At 49.0% G+C, this 27,843-nt stretch overlaps 1 protein-coding gene across 2 annotated transcripts in view; it reads right to left on the reverse strand.

The window, feature by feature from the left end:
• Slc45a4 (solute carrier family 45, member 4) overlaps positions 1-18,945 on the reverse strand; it is a 68,269-nt gene extending 49,324 nt beyond the window's left edge. The window contains exon 1 of one of the 2 annotated variants that reach the window (XM_087557403.1): positions 18,122-18,924. The gene's annotated coding sequence lies outside the window, so the exon portion shown is untranslated. 2 annotated transcript variants of the gene reach the window in all.
• Between the last annotated feature and the right edge of the window lie 8,898 nt (positions 18,946-27,843).

The raw sequence follows: 27,843 nt of genomic DNA on the forward strand, positions 1-27,843 counted from the left end.
ACTAGTAATACTAGTGCTATCATACCCAACGTATTCAAAATATTTTCAATCCAGAAAATCAAAGTACTAGTCAAGTAACCCTTATTTTTCAAAAGCCACAGAAACATCCAGGGCCTGTACTGGCTCCTGGTCCCTGCAAGAAGGCCAGAGCTCATGGGGAAGAAAAGAGTTGAAGTCAGCTGCTGGTCACCCCCTATGGCCCTCCCCAACATGAACTTCTACTATTCTCTGCAAATTCACTTATACCTCAGGTGGAAGTCACCAAATGAACTATCAGTGCAGTGTCAACTGGAAACATCCCAGTGTCTCCATGGTTTGCCCTGCTCAAGTCAGATTCCATCACTAACTATTGAGGAACTCAGCAACGGCTTAAGCAGAGCAGGATTCCAAAAGCAGTATGGCCTCCAGCAGGTCATATAATCTCCTTAGACAGTAAGACATCTTGCCAGAAGGGAGCAAGAGCCACTCACTGAGGCAAGGCCCAGGAGAAGGATCCATACTATAAATTCAGTGTACCCCACTTTATCCTCAAAAGACTAATTTACGGAGAAGACATGGCCGCAGTTCAGCAATCTGCTGATTCACAGCCCCAACACTGCTGACAGGTGAGTTCACATGGTCCTGAAAGTCCTGAAAGTCACCAACCAAGGACATCAGATCTCACTATACCCCCTTGCCATTCTCCCCAGGTCAGCTGAGCCACAAGCATTAATCCTTTAGAACTCCAAGAGGAGGGAGCTTCCAGAGGGGGGCACTAGGCCTCTCACCCAGTTAGCGGAGCTGCCAATGTGGGTAGTCAGCTACAGCAAATATGCAAATTATTTGGGTGTTTATGAAAAGAACATATTCCTTCAGGTAGCTAATAATTCTAAAATTAAATAAATGGAAAAAGAAGCAGAGTGTCCTGGCCAGTGCTGTAATTCTGACGCTGAGGAGGCTGAAGCAGGAGGATACCCTGAAATCAAAGTCAGCCTGAGCTATTAAAAGTGACCTGCGAACATCCTGGATTACATCACAAGACTGTCTCACGGTAGAAAAGGAGGGGACAGAGACACACGTGGTAGAAAAAAACACACTCCTTTTAACTGTCCCTGATCTCCATATATGTGTGTGTGCATACACACACACACACATTAATTTTTTTCTTTGAAAGTCTATTAAAGCTTTAAAAATTAATGAAAGCAGGGCTTCCTAATGCCAGCACTGGGAAGACGAAGGACTCACTCACATGTAGGCCTCCGTCTAAGCCCTTGCTATGTCAGCCACTTTCCAATACCTCCTTCCACCTCCAGCTCCACCTCCCAGGCAAGCTGATCCATCCTCTGGCAGCCACCCCTCAGGTTTTGAAACCACACAGGAGGGAGGGACCCAGTGCCCTAATTCGAGCAACAGATAAACAGTGCTCACTCTACCTCCCAGCCATCCATCTAGCCCCGCTCCAGCCCAAAGGAGCCTAACCTGTTCCTTCCCCCATGAGGTGTCTAGGATCCCCACTGGTCAGAACACCCAGCATGCCCCACCGCATGTCATCAGCTCCCAGAAGCAAGAAAGCCCTTCCATCCAAGGCCTCATACTTGTCCTCACGGGAACTGCAGAGCCCGTGTGTTTGGGTTCGTTTTCATTTCCCCCCCGCAGACACTGCCTACTCAACTGTTTCCTGTGGGTGTGCAGCAATCGTAGCTGAAACTCACAAGGTGCTTCCCATGAGCCAATTTCTTTTCTAAAAACTCCATCTATACCAGCTCACTAACCTCCCAGCAACTGCGTGTGGAAAACTCCCATCCTCCCCTTGTTGTCAGCTGAACAAGTGAGTCTGGAAAAATCCGTGAGAAGGAAGAGGTGATGTGAGGAGGACTGGGCCAGCAGTGAAAGAGCCAGGGCCTTCCTCTCCAGGTTTACTAACACCAGGAAGCTCGGTCAGCAGGCGCTTGCTGTATGCTTGGAAGGCAGACAGTCCCAGTGTGGGAGGATATCTAAACACACCCGAGCATTCGGGGGGAGCTAGACAGATGGAGCACCTGACTCAGGGAAGGTGACCAACACAGTTGGGCAGCCACCTGCACCATATAGGCTCTTCTTCAGAACACAGAGATTTAGGGCAAACTAAGGTTTCTAGTAAAACATTCTTCATGCAGAAGGGAGTGGGTACAATCTCAAAGCAGAGAAAGCTCTTCAGCCTGACACAAAACTTCCAAGACATGGAGAAAAAAAACCAAAAAAACCCAAAAAGATAAACCAGCCTACATGGAAGCCCCTGAGAATAGGAGGATACAGTTCTTTGAACTAATGTAAGTCCAAAGACAAACTTGGGAGGGCCTGTCAATATGCAAGGAACTAGTGCTGGCAGGAGCAGCTTCTCCTGAGAGGTTCACTTTCAGAGGACACAATGGAGCTATGAGGGGAGCCCTCTTCCACCCTACCCACCGGTCAGGTAGCCCAGCAGGTCCATATATAGCTACCATTCCTACAGAATCTATACCCACGCTGCTTTGGGTCCAAAGCTAATACCCAGCTTCAGGCATCTACCTGTTGTTTCGGGCATGTGGCAGGGGCTGGGCTGGGCAGCTGTTCTGCTCCTAGGGCACCCTACCGGCTACCTATCATACTACCAAGTGGGTGCGTACCGTTCTATGGGAATTCTCTTCCATGTAAAGCCAATAGGAAGCTGGATCCCACACATGGGATGCCAAGTTGCCGTGCAAGATACAGTGAGATCTGACTGGTATCCCACAGGTGTTAGCCCTCGACAATGCCAGGAATGTGCATCCCATATCCCAGGAAGAAAGACGGAAAAGTGTGGGAGTGTGGGCCAAAGGAACAGGGGGCAAGCCTAGCAAACTGTGGCCTAAAATCACAGATAACCCCAAGAAGAGACCAGAACAGTAATGGCTGGAGGCGATGAGGGAGGAAGGACAAGCCCTATACACTTCTGAGAAAAGGCACTGTGTAGGAAAAGAATAGAGGACTCTTGGCAAGAACTAGATGATCAAGTCTTAGACTTCTGTTACAGAAAAAATGACAGCCAGCCATTGTAACACACATTGATGATAATCTTAGCACTCAGAAGGCTGGGGCAGGATTGTGAGTTCAAGACCAGCCTAGGCTACATAGCAAGAGACTATCTTGTAAAAAGGGAAACTGTATAGCAAGTGCAAGGCCCTGGGTTCAGTCCCCAGCTCCAAAAAAAAGAAAAGGAAAAGAAAAAAAAAGGGAAAACTGTAGACTGATCAAAGCCCATAAGCAACTAGTAAGAAGTGACATTACAGCTTGGTTCTTCCTAGAAACAAGGGCTGAATGCTACAGCCTGTCAAGGACTGGGGGGCGTGGCTGGCCTTCTCGAGGGCCCGCCTGCCAGGAAGCCAGGGGCTACGTGTGTAGGAGCCACACTGAATCGGAGCAGGCTTCCTATCACAAGAGGAACTAAGTGACCTCTGCAGAGTGGTCTCAAGGGAAGCTAATGAACAATGCTGGAGCAAGCAGACACCAATTCTCCAGCCTCACCAGAGACATCCCATCCCTGCCAACCCTATGGTCAGCAGCCAGCTAAATGTCATCTTTTATTGGCAGGCCAGTCAAGGGCTCTTGATAGGACAGGCTCAGACCCCAGGCTGATGCTTCGCAGTCAGTATCTGCCAGTTCTTACTCAACTACTGACTAACTGGGCCCAACAAGGAGGTGTCCCCAAGAGCTTTACAAAAGAGAAAGTGAAAGTGTATGATAGGGCTACATCACCTAATGATACACTATGTCTACTTCAGTATATAACACATGGCACATGCAATTTATACATGTGTGCAACAACAGGGTGCCAGACAGAATTCATCAATGTAGTACATAAGCTACCTTCTACAGTAAGATTGTATCAGACCATGTACAAAGGACTACACTTGTCACATAGATATATGCATCCACACAGTCCCTAGGTCTGTTGTCCATGTCCCTGCCTTCTATATCTACTGACCCAACCAACTACAGGCAGAAACTATTCACAAAATTTCATGTCAGCTGACATTTTTTTTCCTGCCATAATTCTGTAACAATAGACTATAGTGGTTGGTTTATACAGCATTTACACTGTGTCGGGGTTAGAGATGACCTGAGGCACACAGATCCACAGTTCACACCCAAACACCATGCCATTTGCTCTAAGGGATTTGGGGATTCACACCGGCCTCCCGTATCTGGCTATGTGATTAGGCAGACAAGCAGATGCAGGTCTGACCAGGACTCCTCTCCAGGGCTGTGGTGCTGGTTAAAAGGTCCCACAGGGTTCCACAAACTTCAATTTCTGACCATCCTCCCAGCTTCTTTGTCCAGAGTTGAAAATTGCACTTTCGGGGCTGGAGAGATGACTCAGCAGTTAAAGAGCACTGGCTACTCTTCCAGAGGTCCTGAGTTCAATCCCCACCAACCACATGGAGGTTCATATCTGTGTTGGGATCTGATTCCCTCTTCTAGTATGCATGAAAAGGGAGCACTCATACATAAAATAAATACATCTCTCAAAAAAGAAGAAAGGAAAAAAAGAAAATTCTACTTTGTACTCTCTCACTGCCAAGTCTTACCTCGGCCACATTTTTCAATGTGACATTGCTTGGATCTTTTAGGCAACCTTGACTTTCTGTGGTGCTCACTGCTAATTTTAACTCCCTAAATATCCCCATAAAGAGGCTGTCACAACAGCATCCAACAGTCACTTTGCATGGTATTCAATTCACAGCTTTGCGGACAGGTGAGTTCCTGGCATGAACAGGGTTCCAAGGCCACGGTGATTACTAATCCTGGTCAACATGACAATGTTAAAAACACATGAAAAGCTGTAAGGACAACCCTGCTGGAATTGATCTTGAATGGAGACAGAGCAGAGGAATGGCCTAGCACACAGGCAGCCATCCAGCTCAAAGTTTCAACAGTTCTGACGACCAGACCCTGTGGCCTCCATTCCCAGAGCCTAAAAACTGCCCAGCAGCCTACCTTATCTAGAGACAGGGCAAGACAGGGCCTCCTTTGGTGGGCATTAGGAAACACATGACCATCCACTAAAATGTACACAAAACTGTGTCAATTTGTGCTGTAAGGGGCAAAGCTCTCACCAGATTCCAAAGAAACTCAGGGCAGTGCCGTGGAGACAGGGTGCTGAGGACAGCATGTGGCCTCAAAACTGGTTAAAGGACTTTCTGCTATGCTGTGGTTATGATATCATCCTTTGGTACTGTTTAAAATCTACCCCACTCTGCTGCTGCCTTTAGGATTTAGATGAGCAATGTAAGTCTGTATCAAAAAAGGAAGGAAGGAAGGAAGGAAGGAAGGAAGGGAGGGAGGGAAGGAGGAAGGGAGGGAGGAAGGAAGGAAATGAAATGAAAAACAGAGTCTAGGGATGCAACTCAAAGGTGGAGGAGCTCTTGGCTGTTATGAGGCCTTGGGTTCCATTTCCAGTACTTAAAAAAATAAAACCCACAAGGAAAATAGAGAAGCCGGGGCAGTGGCACATACCTGTGGCCCCCGCCTTTCCCCAGGTTGAGATAGGAAGATACTTAAATCTGCAAATTTACAAACAGCCAAGGAAAAGGACAACAGAGCCCAGCAATGGTGGCACACACCTTTAATCCAGCACTAAGGAGGCAGAGGCAGGTGCATCAGGCAGACACCTGTTAGTTTGAGGCCAGCATAATCTAAACAATGGGTCCCAAGATGTCCAGAGCTATGTAGTGAGATCCTGTCTCAACAACAACAAACAAAAAAAGGAGGAGGGGGAAAGGAGGGGTGGAGAGGAAAATCTATTAAGGCCTGGCCTGCCCTCCTCCTTCAGGAAAAAGATAGTTTTTAAGTTAGGAAACTCTAAGAGCTGGCCAGGTCACCAGACTGAGATCCTGAGCTCACTACACTTGGTGGTATATGAGAACATGGGTCAAATTGTGTTTTCTAGAAGCAGACAGGCTGAGTGTTGTGCTTGGTGAGAGGTGGGGAGTCTGCTTGTTTTGGACCTTGTGCGCATGGCCTTAGCTCCCTGTTTTGAGAAAAAGCCCAGGGCTGGCCCTCTGGAGGAAAAGCAGAGCTAGCAACACACTCGGCAAAATCCTGGTTTCACATTTCATAACCAACACATTCCCATACCCAGATAAACCGTGCCGTCACCTCCCCCTTCAGCTTAAGCAAGCTGCCCAGTACAGCCCCTTTGTGAAGGTTCCGGAAACTAAGCCTTACTCTGTCGTGCTGGCTCTGGGAGCCCCTGCACCTGCCTGCTAGGTGTGTGGGGAGGGGGTTGCTATAAGGCCACCCTAGCACACAGCTGGCAGAAAACAGGGCCAAACCATGTTCACAGTATTCCTGGGATGGCTCTCACAGCACAGTCATAGAAGATGTCCCCAGGGAGGTCACAGCTGCAGCCAGACCCACCACACCCCTCCGAGTCTTGCCTTCTCAAGCTACACTGGCCAAGCCAGCTCCCTCTCCTCCTGCTTCTCCCCTAGACTCTACGCATCCATGAACTCACAGCCAGGCGCTCACACCATGCCAAGTGACTCCAAAAGAGAATAAATGGCCAAGTAGTCTTTCAGATCAGGCAGGATCGCCATTAGTCAGTTAGCTCCACCCCTTTGTTGAAGGCCCAATCCTTACCAGCCCACTTCTGACAGTTCTGATTCTGTTCTTTCATCCCTAAGCTCCAAGCTATAGCGGGTGGAAGCTCCTTGGGAGGCTGCTCTCTCACCAGGAATCCTTCTCAGAGTCCTACCATCAACTCTACTCTTCTTCCCTCTACTCACAAGGGTCCCACACTCCCTGACCACACCAGGATCTGTCTTTCCACAGAAGCAGTACCCTTGTTCACACATGGCCTCATATGCCTGTGCATATACCAGGTCTCCATAGAGCCATTAGTGATCAAAAAACAAGCAAACAAAACTGTGCAAGAGCTCACAGCTATAATCCCAGTGCACAGGACACGGAGGCAGAATTTAAGGTAGGTTCTAGTGGTACAGCCTAGTGGTACAGTGCTTATCTAGCATGCACGAGGTTGTATATCAAACACAGTAACCCTGATAAAGAAAAAAGTTACTCTTTGAGCATAGGAATTTGAGGTCTACCTTGGGCTATATAATCTAGACAAGACTGGGCTATAGAGACAAATGGGGGAAAATACTACAACAACAACAAACACTTAGCAAAACTCAGCAGTCCTACTTTGGCAAAAGAGGTACTGGGTAGTTAGGAGAGGGCAAAAAGAACATGGGCACAGGGTACGAAGGCTGGGATGCAGAGGACCACAGAAGGCAAGCAGTACTGTAGAGCGGGCACTTACCTCTGAGAGGCTGAAGGTGCCTGGGCTTCCCCATGCCTGTTCCCACACGTGAGCTCCTTGAGCTGAGGGGCTGTCCAGACTCACACAGCTTGGGAGGAAGGCATCAGGTCCTACTGCCACAGACCTCCAGCCCCAGGCACATCCAGAATATCCAGGCTACCACTCTCCTTAAATGACCAAGGAAAAACCAGGAAGATGGAGGAAGACTTTTGACATGTAGGTAGTCGCAGTTCCTCACAGATTCCTTTTCACTGAAATGGTGTCACAAAAACTTCAAGCACTTGGCTGGTGACAGAGAGGCATCCTGTTCATCATCCTTCCACCTGCCACCATGTGGCAGAGCCCAAGACACAATGGAGCTATGTCATGGCACCCACAGGTATCCAAAAAAGTTCAGCCAAGCCTCCTCACCTGTCTCCTGAGCTGTCTGTTTCCTCTGGGCTGTTTCTAAGATAAGACCCATAGGTGGGCAGAATGACAGAAACAAACTCTCTAAGTGTCACAGGATGCTTTCCAAAGTCAAGGACCTCAGATTGGGACCCAGTCTGGTCTCCTGACTAGGAGGCAGGGAGATATACCCCCTTCAGCAGGACTCTGACAAGACCACCAACCAGGTCTGCTCCACTTCCCTGAAAGCTGAGGGCTGGCCCTGTCTTTCCCCCACCTATGGGGACGACTGAAGTAAGTAGAGGCCCTGCCAACTCCACTTTCTAAACCAGCAACTGCTGCTCAGACGCAGCCAAACGGTGGCCTGGCCCCCAGAACAGATGAACACCGCAGTCCTGCCTCCAGCACCCTGAGCTCATGTCATAGCTCTACAAGACCAAGGTTACTCTCTTTTTACCTCACACTGTGCTTAGCACACTCTTTAGGAGACAGTCAGGAGCAAGGAGCAAGATGCCCAGGTAAGGGCTATGGCAGACCATGTAACAGGGGTGAGTCAAAGCGCACACAGCACTTCAGGCAGTCAGTGCACACTGGGCCTGTAGAAACTCGACCCCACAGCAGGACAGAGTCAATTTCAAGGCATGCTAATGATCTATATGCTGTGTCAACCAGGTTCTATGGTGATTAAGGTCACCTACAACTAACCAAAAGAGTGCTATGCCTGGAAAGCACATACCCTCCAGTCACGTGCAGGAAACCTACTCTAAGGAGGCGGGAGGTGAGTGAGAGGTGATGAGATCACGAGATAGAGACCTGAGTGAGCTCCTCATGTCTATGAAAAGGTTGGGTTAAGGCCTTGTCCGTTTCCAGCACAAGGCTATAGCCATAAGGCATCTCTTTGAAGCACCAAATGTTCCTTCCCTCAGCAGACAGACTGAGAGCATCCGGCTCTTGGGTCTCCCACCTCCAAGTCCATGGGAAATAAACTGCTGTTTTTAAGGTCCCAGCCTATATTTCTAAGATCCTAGTGTCCCACTAGATTTAGTATAGCATTCTAGAAACACACTCAGTTCCCAGGGGTGACAGGACTGGGACCAGGACTCTCTAATCTACCTTGTGGTGTTGTACAAAGGATAAATAAGCATCACAACTGCCTTCCCTATGGCCACTAAGAACCAGGACACCAGCAAAGGGCCCACAGGGCACAGGAACCCACCCCCTGCCTATTCCCAGGTAACACTCTGCAGGACGGCCCGCCTAAGATTCCAAAGCAAAGCAGAACTGTGTGGGCATCAACAATTCACTGAGTGGACCAGGATCTAGGCAAAGCGTGGGGAGGTAAGCCTACATTCCCTGATCTCAACTGCCTTCCTGTGCCACTCTACAGGTAGAAGCCATGCTCTGTGCTGATGGCTTCCAGTCTCCCACAGACCCACATAAAACCCTATCTGGGCCTGACACAAACTACCATCACTCCTGGCAGGCTTATCGGGACCCAGCGCCCCTTGCCAGAGATGGCGCAAACTGTCAGTGTGGACTGATAACGGTGGTGACAATGCCACTCATCTGCGCCCACAGCTGCTTCTACCCTGGAGACCTGCAGGCAGAGCTTCTTTCTGCCCCACGTCTTCCTCCATTACTGGTGACAATTGCCACAGGCAATCTACTCCTTCAAAACCTGCTCTGATTTCATTCTGCACTTGGTTGGTTTCAAACATCGCCCCACTCCAGTATTTTTCACACACACAGAGTATTAGGTGAAAATGACACTCAGAACTGGAAAAACAAGCCAGGTATGCCTAACCTCAGAACCTGGGAAGTGGAAGTCAAAAACCAGCCTCAGCTGTTAGTCTCACCACATGAGGCCCAGGCCCAAAACAAAAACGATTTGGTGGGTTTTTTTTTTTGTTTTTGTTTTTGTTTTTTAAATTAGAAGCATAGGGCTGGGAATATGGCTCTGTGGTTGAATGAGTGCCTGACATGTAAGGCCCACCAAACTTTTCGAGTCCTGATGGCACATGCCTGGATCACAGCAGTCCCAGAGCTTAGGAGACTGAGGCAGAGAGAGGCCAAGTTCCAGACCAGCATTGGCTACAGAACAAGACATGTCAAGAAAAGACAAAGCAAACCAAAAAGGACTAGAAACACGCAGGCAGTTGACGGTGTTGGGTAACAAGCAGTCCAGACTAGAAACACACAGGCAGTTGACGGTGTTGGGTGACGAGCAGAGATCACACTCTCTGCTGTGCTGTTCACCTTTCTAGGTCTGAGAACAGCAACAACAAATGTCAAAAGCAACCTTCTGATCAAGCCACACAGAAGGGTAGAATAGATCTTAGAACCAGCCCTGGCCTAGTTCACAGCCCAGCTAACCCAAGAGCAGTGACAACAAGAGAAGGAACTGGGTACCAGGGCAGGCTCACATGACTGACCAGCGAGTATCGCCCCACCCCCAGCTCAGAGATACTTCTTGCCTCACTCCTAATAAAGAAGTCTAAGACCAGCAGCTGAGCAGCCAGGAGCCAAGATGAGTCTCCTCCAGCAGCTACAGAAGGGCCTTGATCTGGAATGCAAGCAAAGATGCACCTGGGCAGAAAACAAACAGCACTTTAAGTAATGCTTGACTTGAGAACATAAGCCAGGCAGCCTGACACACCCTGGGTGCGCACCAAGCTTGGCCACCCGTGATGGCACTCTGGGCAAGTCACTTAACCTTCACATTCTGCGTTCTATCATAGGGCTCAATGCTCTTTGTGTTAGCGGCTGTCACTCCTACTCTTCAAGTGCCTATTTCCACAAGAACAAATACCCTTTAGGTCCATGGTTATCACACAGAGACTGAAGGCTCTGTGAGCAGTGGTGGTTTCTGGGCCAAGGACACAAAGCCAGGGCTGGCCACTCCCTGTACAGCTCCCAGGACAAAGTTAGGCTCTGCCAAGCTCCCACTAAAGAGTAAAAGGTGCAGGCCCCTCCCCACCCTCTTCAGAATTAAGATCACTTTGGCTATATATGACTCACTCAACAAGAGTGGAAATGTTTTCAATAGCTTTGCAATTCCTGCACTTTGCCTTAGGGACATAACTGTTGGTCCCTACTGCCCCCCCTCCACGCCCCACTCTCCATACTTACTCAGTTATAGGCTATGTTGGGAAAAGGACAGTTTGATCTATAACCTGACCTCCCTGCTCAAGCTCTCCCCTCAAGTCAGATCTGCCTTCAAATGGTGCTGAGCAATGGCAGAACAGGCTGGCCCATTCCTTGACCTTACTCCATCCAGCAGAGGGGAGCGCTGCACAGAGGTGTAGAGGGCCTCAGCGGGGGAGGGCTTCCCTACTCCAAGCTTTGATGCAAACAGTTTTACATAAGCGATATGAAAAACCACTAACAGCCACTTCAGTATTCCTGCTGCTTGCCTGACTGGGAGGAGATTTGCATGCTGGAAGGAAGCCCAGGGGAGTGCAGTTATTTCTAGAGAAATAAAGCAAGAGGACCTCTATCCTTTCTGGTACCTGCTTTCCTTCAGCACACAGAGGTTCTCCAAATCAGGAGACCCTATCCGCCATCCTGATGCCGGATATACCAAGGGAACTGTAAAACAGCCGCTGTGCTGGAGATAAGCCAGCAAGGCTCCGTCTTCTGGGGTCACTCAGCATCTCCAACAGCCTCATTCTTTGATTTCAGTTGTCTTCTCTTACGCCAGGTATAAAGGGGACAGGGTCCCCCTTCTATGCTGACATGTCCTTGCTCAAACAATCTCGACTGCACTCTTTGGTTTGTGTTTTTTAGTCTTGCTCTGTAGCCCAGGCTGACCTCAAACTTCCAGTGGTGGTAGATGTGAGTCTCCACACCCAGCTCTCCTGTGCTGTACCCACCAGAGACAGTGCAAAGCCAGGGCGGACCATGCTGTGGATCTCTAGAGCAGTCAGATCTCTTGTCCACTGCTGGGCACGCAGCACTATCCTATAGGACTGCTTTTGCTGCTCTCCAGCCACTGCCTGTTCTGTTCTGAGCACGAGGTTAGAACAATTTGTCATTGAATTCCTAAACATCCTAAGGGCCCAGCACATTTACATGCCTTAGTAGGATTTAAGGACAGTTAAGCATTCCACAGTAGCCCATTCTGGGTTCTCAGAAAAAGGTTCCAACACCCTAGTCTCCCAGTCCAGGTTCTCTTCACTGTCCTCTCTAATCCACCCAATGCTCTCACCAGAGACTGCAGGAGCCCTCAGGCCTAGAGCAGGAGGAAGAGCAAATGGGAACACTGGATTAGCAAGCAAGAGTCCCCAAGGAACCCCAGGCCCAATCACCTTGGTCTTCTTACTGCCCATGCGTTTTTCTGGCAAATTAAATTTTAACTCAAGGCATAATGCCACAGGCTTACATTTTAACCAACCCAAATAAAGATGCAAACCCCTAACTGAACCACAAATGCCTTTGAAATCCCCCATCTTTCTGTCATTTAACACCGAGCACTTAGAAAGCATGCAACACAATACTGAGATGCCAGACAGACCATCTCCAGTGACAGCTCAATGAGACAAGGGCTTTGTTCCTCACATATGCAGGAGGCGTGTAAAAGCATGGGGTATCCTGCAAGAACACCCTCAGGGTCCCCAGGTACAATCTTCACAAAGTATGTCCTAAAATTAACTGTCTGAGAAGTCCCTGGCAGGCCTCATCTAGACTCAAGGTCACCTTCACGCTTCTTCCACACCTAGACAAAAAGAAAGCTTATAATGCCAGCACTTGGGAAGCTAGGCAGAAGGATTGCTGTACATTCTAAACCAGCCTGGTATAGTACAAGACTCTGTCTTAGAGAGAGAGGGCGGGGGGACTGTTCTCACAGAATGTTCCAGCAGCAGAGGTCCCGGGGACAGTTCAGGAAGTCCTTCCCCTGAGACAGAAACCCTATAAGTCCCCTACTCAGCCACTCTGTTCAGAGACCCAATTCCATGGTGTTCCAAGGCAAACACATGGGAAGTCATCTATTTTAATGAAATGTAACCACTACTGTAGATAGAGAATCTTTTGGTATTCAGCTAGACTAGTCTTCCCTATGTCCAGCTTGATCTTCCTGCTTCAGAATCCTGAGTGCTAGGATTACAGGTATGTGCCACCATGTCTGGCTCTGTATTTTCTCCCCCCTTGGTATTTTGAGACAGGGTCAGTCTTTACCCCAAGCCAGCCTAGAATTTATTATGTGGCTCAGGCTGGCTTCAAATTCGGGGCAACTCTCTCTGCCTTAGCTTCTTGAGTACAGGGATTACAGGTGTGGGCTACCTTGCCCAGTCTTGTTCAATACAAGTGATTTTACCTCCATTATAAATGTCAAACCCTGCCCTCAAAAATAAAAAACAGATGATGGTAGTGCACACCTTTAATCCCAGCCCTCTGAAGTCAAAAGCAGGTAGATCTCTTGAATTTGAGGCCAGCCCAGTCTACAGAGCAAGTTCCAGGAGAGCCAGGGAAACACACAGAGAAACCCTGCCTCGAAACAAACCAGTAAATAAATAAATTAAATAAATAAATAAATAGGTGAGTAAATAGATGGAGGTCAGTGCCACACTCAGCAGGTAGAGGTAATTGCCATGTGAAGCCACAGAAAAGCAGGAGAGACCCAGCACTCAAGCTGTTCTGATGCCCGCCCACATTTTGCAGGGTTGCATGTATACCCCCTCAATGCACAGCCATTAAAAACTGCTAAAAACGAAAAACCCCAAAACAATGGACGGCTGGGCACAGTGGCGGTATCTTTTACTCCAGCACTGGGATGAGGAGGCAGAGGCAAGAACATGCCTATAGCTCACTGGTCAGCCCCCAGGTTCAGTAAGAGACTCTTGACTCAAAATTAAGGTAGAGATCTGTAGAGGAAGATACCCAGTGTTAGTTTCTGACCTTACACACACACACACACACACACACATCACACACACATCACACACACACTTCACACACACACTTCACACACATCACACACACACATCACACATCACACACACACAATCACACACACACATCACACACACACTCACACATCACACACACACACTCACACATCACACACACACTCACACATCACACACACTCACACATCACACACACACACACACACACACACACACACACACACACACACACAGCCGATTGAGAGCTGCAGTGGTGGCAGTGAGTACCACACAGGAGGCCCTGAACTCAATCCTGGTCTTCCAAAGATTTAATGGAAAAATACTCCCTCCGTACTCCAAACCAAAAATCACACTCTGCTGATTGGCTGCACTTCCCTCAAGTGGTGACTAAGTTGCTGGCAACAGTGAGTTATTTATTATCCTTTGGCTTACAACATCTAAGTGACTGCATAAAATTATGCAGTAAGACTTGTACACAAAGTACAGTGTCCACTGCATCAGATCCAAGCGCATGCCCACCTCAACGCATCAATGTTTATCTTCCAGTCCAAAGTGTGGCTTTTCTTACTCGAGATTTCCCTTGTCTGAAACGGGGATATGGTGCCTAACCAAGTCATGTGGCTGCAAGTTCAAGAGACACTAACTACAGGGACTCAAACCAAGGGTTGGCTGTGTAGGACCCATTAGCTAGGCTAGATCCTGGCAGAACAGGTCCCATGCCAGGGCCGTTTCCTATCAAATTGCCCAGCTGGGCAAATCCTTCTACAGATGTGGGAAGTTCAGAGGACAGGGAGACCAGTCTGTACAATGTCTCCCAGTTCTGGGCTTGAAAGAGGAAAGGAAACTAAGAATCAAGACTGTAACTGAGCGGTGGTGACAAAACCTTTAATCCCAGCACTTTCAAGGCAGAGGCAGGAGGATCTCTGAGTTTGAAGCCAGTCTAGTTAGCAGACTGAGTTCCAGGACAGCCAGGGATACACAGAAAAACCCTGGCTCAAAAAACAAACAAAAAAGGATGAAAACCATAAAATAGATCCCAGGGCCCATGAATGTTCTGGGTTCCACTTGTGAGCAGCCTGGCATCCTCAGACCCCTGTACTCAGTTGGAGGCCACACCTAGCACCAAAGCCCCTTTCTAAAAGAAATCCAGACAGGAGTGGCAGCTCATGCTAGGATCTCAACAGTTTTGGGATAGGAGGAGGAGGACTAGAAGTTCATGGCCATCCTTGGCTAAGGTGATGAATTTGAGGCCAGCATGAGACTCTTGTCTCAAAATGCAACAAAAATGGGCTCTCCGGAAAGCTGACTCAGAGTTAGAGCACTTAGTCTTACACAGGATCTGGGTTCAGTTCACAGCACCAACATTGTGGCTCATAGCCCTCTGTAACTCCAGTCCCCGGAGATCCTCCTCTGATCCCTTTGGACACCAGCCACAGATATGTAGTAGGACATACATTCACACACGTAAATAGTAAATACGAAAAAATAATAGCCATTCATACACATAGAAAACATTCACATACTCAAAATAAAATCAATCTACACAAAAACAAGCAACGACCACACCTAAGCAGTGGCTGAGTGACAGGGAACTTGGGACTGTCTGCTTGGCGGCCTCAGGTTGTGTCCTTCCCACAGCTCCCAGAAGCCCAGCAGCAGCATCACTGGAGACAGACACACTCGGCCTTCCACACTGCCAGTCTGACATTCTGAGGAACTAACACCCACACCCTCCAAGGAGGACACAAGGCTGGCCACCTGGGAACAGAGTGGCCCCTTGAGAGGGGCACGACAAAAGCTAACAGCAATTTTAAAAAACAAAACAAAAAACGAAACACAAATGGGTTATGTCTGCTGAGTCTGTGGAACCCAATTGTTTTTTGTTTTGTTTTGTTTTTTTTTTTTTAAATAGGTCTCAGGCTAGAAAGATGGCTCAGTGGTTAAGGGCATGTATTGCTCTACCAGAGGACTCAAGCTTGATTCTCAGCATCCACATCAGACAGTTTACAACTACCTGAAACTGCAGTTGCAGGGGGCTGGAGGGCTAACACCTACATTCTCATGCACATAGCCATACAAAGGCACACATACATACATTGCTTAAAGTAAAACTTAAATATTAGAGAAAAGGGGTCTCCCTACATCTGTCAGACTGGCCTTGAACTTTCAATCCTGCTGCATCAGCTTTCCTAATGCTACAGTGTCTTATTCCCAAAAACACTTCACAGAGCAGACACCTTGGTACAAAACTGTAATTCCAGCACTTGTCAGAAGGAGGCACCCAGGAGGTAGAAGCAGGAGTATCAGCAGCCCTCAGCGCCGTGAGACCCAGTCTTTAAAAATCAAAACCCCAAACACACACAACCAACAAGAAACCCCAGGCACACTCCAGCCTTCACATAAAAATCAGGGAGGTACCTGTCCTGAGCCTGACCAGGTTCCTCAGGCTGGGAACAGGGCTGTCCTTTCCACTAGCAAGGAAAAGACCTCAAGTTTCTCTGAAAGGGAGTATCACAGGGCTTAGAACTTGATGGGGGGTGGGGGGGGACACTTGAGGCACATTTTGAAAGTTCCCATTTAAAAAGATCCTTGTTCATTGACTTTAGTGGAGCAGTTACGCTAATGCAAACAAGGAGAGCTTGTCTAGGAGCTGGTGGGGGAGGTGCTTCAGCTGAGCCCTCTGTAGACTCTGGCGTATGGGGTCTTCCACCCCGACGATGGCAATGGCTTTTAATGCGTGAGGCTGTCTGTCCCCACTGCAGAACCTTTGCTGGACACCACTGAGCATTTGTGTCACCTGGTCTGCAGTTGAGGCTCTCTCCTAATGGCATATCACTAAGCAGATCAGAGTCTTAAGTGTACCCTCGTTGACATAATTACATTATGATTTAAAAAAAAAAAATCCAGGAAACCACAGGAGGCGAGCATAGAGCAGCATCTTCACCCACCCTTAACAAGAACACAGCTTTTAGCACATTCTGGTTCCACAAATTACAGGCACAGTTCTGCCAGGGGTGTTCCCCAGGAGGGCACTAGCAATTTGGGGTTGTCTGCCACCTACAAAGATCAGCAGTCACTCTTATTCAACGCCAGGCCACAAATCTGTCAGAAACCACCCCTAGCTGGCTACCCAAAGCTAGGGCACCAGGGTCCTCAAAACAATGAGAGGGCGAAGGGCAGGGCAACTGAGGCATCCTAAACCCTAACACCACCCTTGCTCAATGCCCTCATCTGTCTTCTGGATAACGCAGATGAAATCAATTCACATCCCCCGAACACCAGTTCAAATACCTTCTGAAGCTCCTTTCCTGCACAAGAGACCAGGAGTTGCAGCATCGTAGACCCCTCTCCTTCCTAACAGCTCTGAAGGGCAGTCAGATGAGGGCAAGAAGAGTTTACTGCTCCCCCAGCCCCAACTCCCTCCTCTCCAATAAGCAAAGTTGGAGAGGCTAAAATCAATCTACATTGGAGGTCACCCAGTCCCATCTCTGGTCTGCTTTCTCCATGCAACAAGGGCCAGAGCTCAGCACACAGCATCTCTGCAAGGAAGCCAGTGATCCTCCGAGATACTGGGAGCTGGCCCTGAGCGGCCTCCCTTCACAGTCCCTGGCGGAGTTAAGCAGGGATGTTTCCCAAACAGATCACCCCCACATATACCTAACAGGCATTTCAAACCTTTCGAAGGAACAACTTCTTCTCCACAGCAGTCACAAAACAACCGCAATCAGCCCGAATGCCACTCAAGTGTAGGATTTTCAGATGACCTACTTCCCCAATCTCTCCCCCAAAGCTTCTTCATTATGCTGGAGTCTCTTCCCACCTGGAGCCCACACAGCTTCAGGCCAGGCCTCGGTCACTGCCTCTCTCCCCTCTCAGCAGCTTCTGCAAAATCTCTGCAGCGCCTTAATCAACTCGCTCTTCTAACGCAGGATTCAGATGTAAGCAGCAAGAGGGTGTTGTTCACATGTGTTTCAAAGCTGGTTGGAGGTTCCCAGTTTCAATGACTGGCCATTTGTCACCCCTTAAGCAGTAAGGCACCCCTCTAGCTTTTCACTTATGCTTTCTTACTACAATGAAAAAATAACAGAGGAAAAGATTCCCACCACACCCTACCTGTCAAGCAGACAGTGGAGCCAGCTGCAGGGAATTTGCTTAGAACAAACTTCACCATGCAGTGGGGGCGACCCAGGTGTGCTATGGCCCACCCTCTGAGTTTCTGGGCCTGGCTGACCACTAGAAACAATTGTTTCAGTCGTTCATCTTCTAAATCCTGCTTGCTACACACTAGTCTTGGAACACCTCAGTCACGAGAAGCTGCAAGGCCCAGTGTGTGGTCAGCTAGGGAACCAGAAGGGGAGGGAGACTAAGGCAGAAGTTGAAGCCATACTCTAGCAGTATCCCGCGGGGAAAGCACAAGGCTCTTACACCCCAGGACACCTAATACCTCTTCCCACCCATGGCTGGCCCCACCTTGTAGAATTACTACGAATAACTAACCAGCAGGCTGTGCTCCCCAACTTGGACATACCTCCCCTGGAAAAGCCCTCCGCAGGAGTGTGCTCTCCGGGCGCCCATCTAGCGCAGCACACCTTGGAGAGGAATGGGTTAAGCTCAAGGGACTGGAGGAAGATTGGTCTCGGGGAGAGGGACGGGACTTCTCCAAATCCGAGGCTCTGCACCTGGAGCGTAGTGCTCCCGTCTTCTCCAGGGACGAGGTGGGCTTCAGGAAATAAAAGGTGCCCGCAAAGGGTCAGGCTACCAGCTAGCAGCGCTGCAAGTAATACGTGCTTGGGGACAAGGATAGAGAGCGGTGACCCAGAAGCATTTCTAGGTGGTGGGCCCAGAGCCGGTGAACTCACAGAAGTTAGCAAGGGTTGGGCAGAGGAGGGTGAGCACTCAACGCCAAAGGCGGGAGAGGTGAGCGCTGGAGTGGCCCCGGACCGGTGTGCAAGGAGTGCACACACTGCGGCCGCAGGGCCCGGGATGCGGACCAGCAAGGGCAGGTGAGGGCTGCAGCGCAGCAGCCAGGTGGGGGCGGGGAAAGACGCGGGGTCGGTCGGGCCGCCGGTTCGAGGCCCGGGCCGCGCGGAGGGGGGCGGGGCGGCAGGTGCGGCCGCTCACCTGTCTCCTCCGGCCGGGGCCGCGGGGCTGGCGGGGCTGGCTGGCGGCTGGGGTGCGGAGCCCCGGGCGCACCGGGGCGGCGGCGGGGCGTCCGGGCGGCGGCTGCGCCCTCGGCGGCGGCCGGCCGGGCGGGTCCGTCAGTCAGCTACTCGGACAGGGTGCGAGCGCTGCGAGGCTGCGGCCAGCGCGCGGGGACAACGCCGCTTTATCAGGTCGGAAACAGCCGCTGCGCGCCGCTTCCGCTGACGCAGCGCCGGCCTGCGCCTCATGACTATGCAGCGGACTCTAGGGGCGGGGCCTGAGATGCGCTCGTCCATTGGTCAGTAGAGGCATGTGGCCCCGCCCCCATGAGGGTCCCGCCCCTCTGCCGTGCCCCGCCCTGGGCCTGCTGGTGGGCTCTGGAGGCGGTTGTGCGTTCGGCCGCCCTCGCCTGGTTTTCCTGCCAGACACCCTCAAGGTCTCTAGGCCGCCGCTGTGTAGTGCGCTATGCTCACCCTCCGCCAACAGAGCTGCACCCCTCCTGGGAGCAAACTGACTGCTTGAAACTCCCCCATCCTTATTCCTTTCCAACCATCGCACTCCCTAGGCATCTCCCCTTCTGAAGCACTTTGAACATCCTCTCAAGCCTGTGAGCCCTCGGGAGAGCTGGGTAGGATGGGACCCATGCATGGCCAGGACACCCAAGCCTGAGCCACAGAGCCGATCTCTCCCCTCTGCTAAGAAGCAGAAGAAGGCCAGGTCCGGAAGGGGGCTGGACAGATAGAAGAATTGATGGCTGATGTCAGACAACCTTGCTGGCATCCCAACCCTAAGTCCGTGCCAAAGTTTAAGTGGCTTTGGACGAATTATCACACCTCTCAGGGCTCTGATGTCCTCATCTGCAAAACAGAAACCCTAAGATCTATCTGAGAAGCTAGGGAGGAATTTAGAAATAAAGTTCCCTGGGTCAGCCTCCAGAACAGCTAAAATGGGAAAATCTGACCATGCCAAGTGTTGGCAAGAAAGGGAGCAACTGGAAGGCTTGTACACTACTCTTGTGGAGATGTAAAGCTCACTGCCACGTGGATATCTGCTTTCTTATTTGTTTTTGGTTTGGTTGGTTGCTTTTGAGACAGAGCCTCACTATGTAGCACTGGATGGCCTTGGATTCACTACATAGACCGGGCTTGCCTCAAACTCACAGAGATCTGCCTGCCTCGTCCTTCTGAGTGCTGCCACACCGTGCACAATCTGGAAATCTGCTTTAAAGGACTCAGAGCCTGGTACTCTCACACCCAAGAGGCTTACCTAATTTCCTTTTTCTGTCCTTAGCAATGCTGTTTAGAGTGGTCTTAAGTGGAAACTACTGATGACCTGTAGGTCATTAAAGGGTTATAGAAACCGTGCTATATTCACTATTGGATTGATTTTGATTGATATTGTAGCTGAATAGCTTACAACTACATACAATGAGAATGAGTGACTCTTACAAAGGACTTTGAGCAAAAGAAGTCAGATAAGAGCTAGGCATCCATCAGTGAAGAAACTCAGGATTCTCAGAAATTCAAAGCCAGCTTGGGTTACTTGCACACACACACACACACACACACACACACACACACACACACGAACTAAGTACAGTACTCTACTTCTGTTTTCCCAGCTCTTGGGAGGTCTATGTGACAATGAGAGTTCCAGGCTAGCTATATGAAAATCTCTCAGGGAGGGAAAAGTTAGATGTATAAGGTCTATGCCTCATGCTTATGGAGTTGTAGATGTGTGCAGCAGGCACTGGGAGTCAGAACAATGGCTAAGCTTGAGGGAGGGGACTTGGAAGTGGGTATAATGGGTGAGTCCAGGGACTAGTTTGCTTCTGGTTCCTGTGCATGTCTGTGTGTGACTCATGGGTGACCACCAATGGCTCCCCTGTTGACATTTTGTTGTTATTGTTTGAGTATTTAGAGGATTTTTTTTTCAAGGCAGGACTTCTTTGTGTAGTCCTGGCTGTTCTAGAACTAACTCTGTAGACCAAGCTGGCCTTGAATTTGCAGAGATCCTCCTGTTTCTCCCTCCCATGTACTGGGATTAAATATGTCTACCACCAGGCTGGAGAGACGGCTCAGCGGTTAAGAGCACTAACTGTTTTTCTAGAGGTCCTGAGTTCAATTCCCAGCTACCACATGGTGGCTCACAACCATCTGTAATGGGAGCTGATGCCCTCTTCTGGTGTGTCTGAAGTATACACAGTATGAAGTACAGTGTACTCATATACATAGGAAGAAATCTTTTCAAAAAATATGTCTACCACCACTGCCCATTGAAGATTTTCTTTTTAAACTGTATGTGTGTGTTTCTGTATGTGCCTCTGTGTGTGTTTTTTTCTCTCTGTGTGTTTATGTGTGTATGTTTCTGTATGTGTGTTTCTGTATGGGTGTGTGTGTTTCTGAATGGGTGTGTTTCTGTATGTGCCTCTGTGTTTTTTTCTCTGTGTGTGTTTATGTGTGTGTGTGTGACTATGTGTGTCTGTATGTGCCTCTGTGTTTTTTCTGTGTGTGTATCTGTATGTGCCTCTGTGTATGTGTGTCTGTGTGTGTTTCTACATGTGTCTCTCTGTGAGTGTTTCTGTGTGTGTTTGAGTGTTTCTGTGTGTGTTTCTCTATGTTTCTATGTCTCTCTCACTCTCTGCATGAGTGTTTCTCTGTGTGTGTGTCTGTGTTTCTGTATATGCCTCTGTGTATATGTGTGTCTGTGTTGGTGTGCATGTGTTTCTGTATGTGTCTCTCTGTGAGTGTTTCTCTGTGTGTCTCTCTCAGTGAGTGTGTTTCTGTCTCTGTGTGTGTTTCTGTGTGAGCGCAGGTGCCTGCAGAGGCTATAAGAACTGGAGCTGGAGCTCCATGTGGTTGTGAGCTGCTGACATGGGTGCAAGATCCTCTGCAAGAACGATATGCGCTTTTTACCAGTGAACCATCTTTCTAGCCCCTTGCTGGTCTCAGGGAGCAAACTCAGGTCGTCAGGCTTAGCAGTTAGTACCTCCACCCCTAAGTCGTCTCATCAGCCGCACCCGGAATGGTTTTTGACTTGTAATTCTAGCTGCAGAGTGTGTCAGCTATGTGACCACGTACTTTACTGAGTTCTCATCTGGGAATGAGCATGGTTCTGAGGACTGGGGGGATGGCTTCAGCAGTTAGGAGTGCACACTGCTCTTACAGGACTTGAATTTGATTCCTAACAACCACTTCAGAGGCTCCCAACTATCAGAAACTACAGTCCCAAGGAGATTCAACATTGCTGGTTCCCTGACACCTGCACTCATGTACATAGACACACACGTACACATTCTCAAACAATAACTGTTTTAAAAATATATATACAGTTCTTGGGCTAGAGAGCTGTTAAGAACACTGACTGCTCTTCCAGAGGTCCTGAGTTCAATTCCCTGCAACCAATCTGTAATGGGATCTGATACCCTCTTCTGGTGTGTCTGAAGACAGCTACGATGTACTCATATGCATAAATAAATCTTTTAAAAAATATATATATATAGTTCTCTATGCCATTGAGGATCAAATAAAATAACAACATGAGAACTTTTATTTGTTTGAAACGGAGTTTCATGTAGAGCAGGCTAGCCTGCAACTCACTGGGTAGCCAATAATAACCTTGAACTCCTGATCCTCCTGCCTCTACTCCCCAGGTAACGGGATTACAGGAAGACAGTGCTACATCAGCTTTTTGAAAGATTTCTTTCTTGACGTTGTTATTGTTGTTGTTGTTGTTGTTGTTGTTGTTGTTGTTGTTGTTTGAAGCAGAGTCTCATTAGCCCAGGCTGGCCTCAAACTCTGCTTGTACCCAAGGATGATCTTATCCTCCTGGTGTATACCGTTACATCCAGCTTTTTAAAAAAAAAAAATGCCTTTGAAAAAGACAGTACAGGACGAAGTACCAAGGGCGGCTTAGAAAGTTGTTTAATTATTTACTAACTGACGATATTTATTGATCTTCTTCCACCTTCCTTCATCAGCAAGCAGATAGGGAATGTATGAGAACTGCGTCCTCCAGCCACACTGGACTCCGTTACTTAGAGCCGGGAACTCCTCTCCCTAAAGATGGCACAGAGGAGAGGGAAGCAAACATGGACAAGTGAGCGTCAGCAGAGGTAGGAGCATTGTCACCAGTGTGGGACCAGCTGGGGCTTTGTCTCCACGGCAAGAGTCCGTCTGAACAAAGTAACAGAGGACAGCAGTGCCTGGTTCAGTGGAATGTGAAAGGTTGTGTCTGAGCCTGAGGTGTGGAAATAGCTCAGGAGTTAAGTTCTGTGGTCTAGAGCTAAATGAAGATATCAGGTAAAAGGTGAGAGAGAGACTAGGAAGATGGCTCAGTTGATAATAGGGCTTGCTTGCTCTGGAAGCTCGAGGACCTGAGTTTGAATCCCTAGTATCCATATTTGAAAAAGCCTTGCACACTGGGGCTGGAGAGATGGCTCAGAAGTTAAGAGCCCTGGAAGCTCTTCCAGAGGACCTGGGTTCAAATATCAAATACACACACACACACACACACACACACACACACACACACACACACACACATACTTTAAAAGCCTGACACAGCTACACATTGTATAAGCATAGTACTGAGAGGCAGAGACAAGCAGATCTTCAGACTTCTCTAGTCTGCCAGCCTAGCTATGAGGAGAAGCCTCTGATTCAGCCAGAGATCCTGTCTCAGGCAACAAGGTAGAAAAAGATGCAGCAAGGTACCTCAAGTCCTGCTTTGGCCTCTGTATGTAACTGCATATTCACATGTATGCACTGTCTCCCACACACATACAGACATCATAACACATTCACACACACACACACACACACACACACACACACACACACACAGCACCTTGACACACACACACATATACCATAACACATTAACAAATACACACCCCACAACACATTCACACATACACACACCATACCACATTCAGAAACACTGTATCTTATCCATACACACACTAAACCATACACACCCCAATATATTCACGCACACCACATGCACCATCACCACCACAAATACACCATGCTAAGCATACCACATATACACTCACATAATATACATACCACAACACACAAGGTTAAGGAGAAGTGTGTTCTCACTCTGTATGTGTTGCTGTACTATGTGTGCCTGTGTATGTACCTTTGGGTTGGCACTATTAGGAAGTGTGGCCTTGGGCTGGAGAGATAGCTCAGTGGTTAAGATCACCGACTGCTCTTCCAGGGGTCCTGAGTTCAAATCCCAGCAACCACATGGTGGTTCACAACCATTTGTAATGAGATCTGATGCCCTCCTCTGGTGTGTCTGAAAACAGCTACAGTGTACTTATACATAATTAATAAATTAAATGTTCTAAAAAAAGGAGGTGTGGCCTTGTTGGAGGAAGTGTGTCATTGTCAGGGTGGGCTTTGAGACCCTCTTCCTAGCTGCCTGGAAATGAATCTTCTCCTGACTGCCTTCCAATCAAGATGTAGAACTATCCCAGCAACATGCCTACCTGGACACTGCCATGCTTCCTGCCTTGAGGGTAATGAACTGATCCTCTGAACCTGTGAGCTAACCCCAATTAAATGTTGTCCTGTATAAGAGTTGTCTTGGTCATGGTGTCTCTTCATAGCAATGAAACTCTAAGACAGGTATGCATGAATTCACCAAGGTCGAGTCACCCTGACTGTATTCTGTCCCAGGCCAGGCCTGGTCTCCGATGCTGCCATCAGGAAGGCCTGATGTGTACGTAGCCTTTGGCTCTGCCATCAGGCTGTACTTAGCGCAGTCCCCAGGTGACTTCTCCCTTCTCCAAACTCTCCATAAATGACAAGGTTATGAATAACTGTTCCTCCATCCTGCCCCAAGAGAGCGTGGTGTCAGGCAGTCCTCTCGCGCTAGGGTCTGTAAGCCATGTACCCACACCTGTCTTCCTAGCACTGAGGCTAAGGCAGGAGAATCAGGAGCTCATGGCTATTCTTTGCTATATGGTGACCTTGAGACCAGTCTGGGCCACACAAAGCCCTGTCTCAGAACAAATATAAATAAGCCAAGCTCTGTACCTGGCCTGTTCTAGGGGCGAGAATGCTTGGACCCTTACCTGTCTTAGGGCTGAGCCATGGAGGCCCACGGGCTTCGCAGGCAGGAGAGTGCTGTGTTTGGTTTATCATCCCATCTCCATCTTCAGATGCTAAGTAGTTGCTTTTGGAATATTTAGGTTTTTTTTATGTATTTGCACACATATGTGTAGGTATGTGTACATGAGTGCTGGTGCCCACAAAGGCCAGAGGAGTTGGATCCCATTGAAGCTAGAGTCATAGGTGATTATGAGCTACCTACCTAATGTAGGTGCCAGGAACCGAAACCCACTCCAGTGAGCTCTACCTGCTCAGTCATCTTCCTTTTTGTTTATTTTGGTTTGGTTTTGGTTTTGATTTTTCTTTTTTTTCTTTTTTTTTTTTTTCTCTTTTTTTCGGAGCTGAGGACCGAACCCAGGGCCTTGCGCTTGCTAGGCAAGCGCTCTACCACTGAGCTAAATCCCCAACCCCTGGTTTTGGTTTTTCAAGGGAGGGTTTCTCCGTGTAGCCCTGGCCGTCCTAGAGCTCACTCTGTAGACCAAGCTGGCTCTGATCTCAGAGATCTGCCTGCCTCTGCCTGGGATTATATAAGCTTGTGCCTCCAGCATTCTGCCGCTCAACAGTTTTAAAAACAAGGGGACCACAAACTACATAGCAAATCCGGAGTCCTCGTTTGTAAAGACACTGATCTCCTAGCTGCTAAGGAGCCTGGAGTGTTACAATGGCTTCATTGCCGCCTACATGTCACCCCATCTTACCTGAGAACTGCTGCATTCCTCCCATTTTTGGCCCCGTGTGTGTGTGTGTGTGTGTGTGTGTGTGTGTGTGTGTGTGTGTTTGTGTGTGTGTGCCGCCTGCAGGCTCACACACTCCTCTTGAGACAAGGCCTAAGAAGTTATACCTGCCACTGTGCAGTACAGTTGACACAGCCAAGACTCACTTCTGGGTCACATCTGGTTAGGTGTCCAGTAAGCAAGATGGCTGACAAAGGAAGGGAGGATTCTGACTATTGTTAGTCGTCTTTCCTTCCCCGCCTATCTCTGTGCCTTACCCATGAGGAAACGAGGATTCTTTCAAGGTGGATGTCTGCATTGCACCCTTCTTTAATTAAAATGGCTACAAATCGGTGGTCTTCCCTCAACTGCTCCTCACCCTGTGCTAAGGAAGATGAGACTCCCACCTCTGGGATGCATAGCAAACCTGCTGGACCACAGCAGAGGGGAGGATGATGTTCATCGAAACCCAAGATGTACCCAGCAGAAGAGGAAGATGGACTCAACACACTCATATCTACCCACACCCTCCCCTTAGCCTTCCGTCCTTTGGGCACTGGTATGATCCCATTTCACAGATGAAGAAACTGAAGGGGGAAGGGAGTATGTCTAACCTGAGTATCCTCTCTGCTTGCAGGAACTGCTGAGGGTTGAGGGCAGGAAGGCCCCAAGGGAAAACCAATGGTGGCTGTTGGGAGGCACAGATGCCTAGGTGCATCTAGGACACACTCCTGAGGATCTGTCCCATCTGCCCTTCCACGGACCCTCTGCTGATTCTATAGGCTGACTGTCCTGATATCCTTTGAACTCTCCCGGGAGAATGCTTGCCTCTCTACAGCCAGGGAAGTTTCAGATTGATAAGCGATAACCATGGACTTGTGGGTTCCTGGGAAGGAAGGGAGGTGGTGCGCACTGAAGCCCTGTATACATTAGGATGGCCCGGATTGTACTATGATTAAATTTCAATAAAGACCTGGGTGTGGAGGTCCACGCCTGTAATCCCGGCACCTGGAGGCTAACGCTGAGGCTGCAGGATGCAGAGTAGGAGGCCAGTCCGGGCCACAGAGAGAGACTCTGTCACGAAACAGACAACTAAACAAAACAACAACAAGAACAACATTAGCAACAAACACACCCACTTATTAACTGAGGCCCCTTTCTACCTTGCCAGATCCCTTTAATCCCAAGGTAAGTTCACTCAGGGGACTGCAGCCTGCAGCTAGGCATGGGACGGGTGGTTCTAAAGAGGGAAGGCATAGACTGACTGAACTGTCCCTGGCTAAGCACCTTTGCTCATACAACTCTTTGCTTTTGTTTGTTTTGAGACAGGGGCTCTTGCAGCCCAGAATGGCCTCCAGCTCACTAGGTAACCCAGGATGGCATTGAATTCCTGATACTCCAGCCTCTGTCTCCAGAGTGCCAAGATCATAGCAGACATGTACTACCATGCCCAGACCACGTTAAAAAAAAACAACAGTGAACACCTTTAAAAATTCCTATTTTCCAGTTCCTCATTGTCTCAATTAGCATGCTAATTTAATTGCCAAAGATTCTGAGCAACTGCTTTGAGCCACGCCCCTTTCTCTGCTCTGGGGCTAAATAGTCCTAGCTGCATCTAGTGTGCCCTAAAACCCTCACCCCAGCTATCCCTGTTTAAATGCTCTTCAAAACATGTACCCTGGGGAAGCACCCTCCCCCCTGCTGAAGCCCCATTGGGAATGAAGTGGGTGGAAGCCCCACAGAGTGGTGCAACTCCCTAGGAAGAGAGTGAGTGAGCCTACACTCCAGGCCAAGATCTCCCTCCAGCAAGGTGGCTTCCCACAACAAGCCCTGAAATCTTGCAGGCCAGCAATCCAGGGGTCCAGGCAATGAGGAACCTCAAAACACCTCAGGCTTGGGCAGAGCCATGTCAGTACTTTAGGCTCTAGAATTGACCACAAAGCAGAGATTACTAGAGTCTTCATGAGTCCACAAATCCTTCCATGGTCATGGGGCCATTTGGGCCCATGACATGGGTACAGTCACATTCCAGGGTGACCCCCGAGTCATATGGACACCTGGGGGGTCACATGGCTTCCCATGGAGGTTCAAATTCCTTCCACTGTCTCTGCATACCAGAGTCCTTCCCTAAGCTTCTGTGAAGTGAGCAGAAAATGTCCCCACAGCTCCAGCTCTGTGGTGAGGACACCGGGAAAGGATTGTGAAGGACCTGCTGAGTCACAGGGAAGTTCAGGACAGCAGCAGCCTCGGAAGGTCCCTCAGATAAAGCA

Source organism: Rattus norvegicus, chromosome 7 (genome assembly GCF_021556685.1).
Source record: "Rattus norvegicus strain SHRSP/BbbUtx chromosome 7, alternate assembly SHRSP_T2T, whole genome shotgun sequence".
Lineage (NCBI taxonomy): Eukaryota > Metazoa > Chordata > Mammalia > Rodentia > Muridae > Rattus > Rattus norvegicus.